This window comes from Enhydra lutris, unplaced genomic scaffold (genome assembly GCF_002288905.1).
Source record: "Enhydra lutris kenyoni isolate GAN:26980312 unplaced genomic scaffold, ASM228890v2 scaffoldscaffold42, whole genome shotgun sequence".
Taxonomy (NCBI): Eukaryota; Metazoa; Chordata; class Mammalia; order Carnivora; family Mustelidae; genus Enhydra; species Enhydra lutris.
Genome location: NW_019154126.1, coordinates 2,976,460 through 2,980,654, shown reverse-complemented (window position 1 = coordinate 2,980,654; position 4,195 = coordinate 2,976,460). Strand labels below are relative to the sequence as shown.

Genomic DNA, 4,195 nt, shown 5'->3' with positions numbered 1-4,195 from the left:
TAATCCTCCCTCTTTATTTTCTGGCCTCTAAATCCTATTAATCCCCGAACTAGGGAGAGAAAGAACATACTTAAAAATTTAGGATCAAATTTAAAACTGCCATCTAGGCACCTGTCCAGAGCTAAACTTGGTACTATCTCACAAAGGTGTCCTGAAATCAAGGTCCTGATGGTTATCCCAAGTGCCAAACATCAGCCTGGGGTCTAAGAACCCTTAGACTCTAGATTAGCCCCCAATGCTTGAATCTATTCTTCTTTCTATCCCTCTTTCATATTTTGCCTGGGCTATTCCAGCCTGTCTTTATTTCTAATCTTGTCTCCTCCACATAAATGCTATCAAATTGTTTCCCAAAGATACGTTTCACATTAAGATTTCATGTTCCTACACAGTTTTCATTTCAATAAAATTAAGCAGCCCAATGAATGTGTAATTTAACAATGCCCTTTAGTAGTCTATGAATGTTCGGCGAGGGTTTTTTGTTTTTTTGTTTTTTTAATGAGATTTGGAGCAAAACATGAATGAAACTTCATAAAAACTAATTAAAAATATCAACTTTGGATTTAAATTAACTAATTAATCAAGTAGCTCCAGGTTAGAGGAGGTGTTACAGCAGCGAGGGGCTTGGGCTCTGGAGCCTGACTGCCTGGGTCCAATCTGTACCGTGCTGGCGACTCGCTGCAAATTCAGGCCAGTTACTCCAGGGCCCCCTGCTTCCGGCGGCTCATCTGCACGGCGGCAACAACAGGACCTACCTGGAAGAGTTGTGAGGTTCGCACACATTCCTCCGTGAAAGCACTCTGCGCAGGGACTAATCGCAGAGCCAGGACGAAACGATAAATGCTAGCCTCTATTAGCATGTACACCTGGAGGAAAATATAAAGAAGAGCATAACTACTCATTTGCAGGAATAAAACATCACTTTTCCTCCAGAACCGTCTTTCAAATTTCTGTAATCTAGACCCAAGACAATAATTATGAAGAAGCTATGATTACTTCTCAAAGGCAGCCTGTATTTAGGGAATGAAGAACGAGGTAACTATTTTGAGAGAGTTTTGCATTTTGTGGAATAAATGGTATATGCTTATCGAATCAAAATTTACGTTAGCAGTTTCACTTTTAATCTGTCATAATTCTTTTTTTTTTAAGTTTCACACAATCACGCAGTTGTTTAAACACACACACACACACACACACATGGGTCTGCTTCCTTTCTGAATAGGTGGGAAAGGCTGCAGGTCCGTTCCATTTTCTATAAAATTCTAGCACGTCAGTATAAGAAGCGACATATAACACAGAAATGCTCTTACGATAGGGTCCACACAAAGGTTTTATAACAAACATTTCTGCATCCACCAATACCACAGCGTCAGTGTTCAAGTCACTCCACGGGAGTGTATGTTTACGCCGACGGGGAAGAGACAAACGCTGCACGATTCAACATTAGTGTGAAAAAACGTGAAGAGTTTTAAATCAGTGGACAGCTTGAACTCGGCACTCTTGAAATACATACATGCGGGCTGCCTCTGACATTTCAGGGGTCCTGACGCGGAACGCGAGCAGCGGTGGCCGCCGTCCTGCCGCGGAGGCCTCCGGGGCTGCGGCGAGAGTCGGCGGCGGGTTCGAGCCCCGAGCGCGACGGCGCGCGTGCGCGCGGCTGAGGGGCCCGCCCGGCCTCTGCGGGCTCTCGGCGCCCGCACCCGGCCTCGCGGTGGCCGCGAGAGCCCGGCGAGGAGCGGAAAGGACCTGTGCGGCCTGGGCTTCAGGAACGAGCGAGGAGGACGAGGAACCCTTGGGGCACTCAGCAGCCTGAGTTTGGGAACTGAGAAACTGGAAGTGAAAGGATGCGGGGACTTTAAAGCGCTGGACCCTCTCGCCCACCCCGAGTCAGCGGGGTGGTCGGGAAAGGCCCACCTGCCGGTCGCGAGCCGGGGACGCTTGGGGGAGGGGCCTCCAGCGCTCCCGGAAGCTGAAGAGCCACCCGCAGGGTGGGCGGCGAAGCGAGATCTGCGGTTTCTTTCCGCTCAACCCCTGGAGAGCGACCTCCGCGTAGTCCGTAGGTCTGAACTCCAGAATTGTGCAAAAGTTCCGGCGACAAACGGGTAAAAGCGGGGACCGTCCCTGGGTGGGCTCGAACCACCAACCTTTCGGTTAACAGCCGAACGCGCTAACCGATTGCGCCACAGAGACTCCGGTGCCGTTTGCCTCTCCAGCTTTAGTCTTTACAGAGAATTATAAAGGCAGTGCGTTAATGTTATTTTTTTCACTGTTTCCTGATTCATATTATTAAAATCAGACTTTTCATTCAAAATATCCAACACTCTTGATTTTATTTTCCACCCTAAAAGCATATTGGAAAATTATAAGACACAGCAAGATCGAGTAGAAGTTCAGTTCGCAGCGTGTGTTACAATACTGTCGTCCTTTCCAACTCCCGTTTGGAACGTTCTGTTTCAGGAAGATGACAATTTCTGATGTTTCCTTTTATAGGGAAATAAACATTTTAATCTTGTGAGTTGAGAAACTTTCCTTTTGTTTCAAGCTCTTTGTCCAGTGTTTTGCTCGCTAATCTTCATGATTTACTAGTGTAGCATTCACAAGGTCATCTGAATTGTGGTTTTTTGCCTTCTTTATTTTTATCTTCAGGTATGTATTAAATACATACATGCTTTATGCAGTCCTTATTTGTTTGCCATGTGCTAACCTACAGTACAATTGTCTGTCACTAACATTTTGTTATTGGAAAAGAGCACTAGGAAAAAGCTACAGTAACACTCATTATTCCCGTGCGTTTGGTTCATTGCTTGATCGTCCTTCATTCTCCCTAGATGTAGCCTATTCGCGCACACATTTGAGCCATGCCCCTTGAAGCGCACGTTTCGCAGGATATTTATAACCCAGTTTGAGGAAAGAGAAGTTAAAGAAGAAAAAAGCATGATTTATGACTAACTCCTGAAAATCCCTAGCACAGAAACCCTATTCGCAAACTTGCTACATCTCTATATATACTCTGTATGAAAATATTCCCCTTTGTGTATTTCCAGATGACTTTCAAAGTACTCTTCAAAGCTCTAAACACTCTTTTTTTCCTCTTTTCTCCTCAACTAACTGCTAGTTTCCACTTGGCAACTCTATATTTAAATTTTTAACAGTTACCGCATTGCTCTGTCCAGAATCCCTCGAGAAAGAATTCCGTTTGTGATTTATAGAAGTTGTATGCGACATGCTTCAGTCCAAACAACATTCTGAGTTCCTGTGGTTTGATAAGACAATTTAAATTGGCTTTGCAACCAATTAGCAGAATTCCTTGAAAGCGCTGGGATATTAAACAGCTGCGAATTCACACACCACTCCTCTTTCAACAAACTTTTAGAAGTGTACTTGAAAATTCTGAATTTGGAAAAAAAAAAAAAAAGTCCAGGAAGTGCTTATAAAGAACATATAATGAGTCTTATTTCATTTATGATGCTACCTTCACATATGATGATAAAACTTAATTTGTATTTTATGCACCTGTTAATGTGAGCTAAAGCTGCCTCGCACTGTTTTTTTGTTCTATGTATAGGAAGATGAGTGTCCTCTCCCCTGTTATTGTTCCTGTGTCTATTCAGTTAGAACAGACTGCCAGAAGGTACCTCACCCTTTCACTCAATATTTCCTTTCCTGCCTAAAATAATACTAGAAACAGTTCTGTTCCTGTAAATATCTTTAGCTCCTTTCTCTCCCTCACGTCATTTTAATTTCTAAAAAGAGAGATGATGAGAAATGGTTGATGAGAAAAACTAATTCAAAAAGGAATATTAATTCTCATGCTATGTGTCAGTGTGAATACGTTTGTTTTAAAATTCATTCTCCAAGCCTGATTCTGTAGTTGTTAATATTTTTTAATAAAATCAATGGCTATTTTCGCAGTTCATTAGCATTGCCTTTTTTTGTGTGTGTCTTCACTTGTAAATACTTCAAAAGAACATGTAAATATTAAATATACAAAATGGAATCTCAATGTTTTACTCCAATGATGTATATCAAACATATATTTTATGTAAAATGTTCTCTTACAAAAATAAGAGTATGTGCTGTCGTCGAAATCTTTGTGATTATTTAATCTTGGGCCTTATATCTATATCCAGTTTTTAGACCTAAATTAAGCCTACTGCATTAATTTTAGAAATGTATATCATCTTTTCCTAAATTTCAG

General features: G+C 42.1%; 1 non-coding gene across 1 annotated transcript; it reads right to left on the bottom strand.

The window, feature by feature from the left end:
* Positions 1-2,113: 2,113 nt before the first annotated feature.
* On the bottom strand, positions 2,114-2,187 carry TRNAN-GUU. The gene has a single exon. It is a non-coding gene; the product is annotated as a tRNA-Asn (tRNA).
* Positions 2,188-4,195: the final 2,008 nt, after the last annotated feature.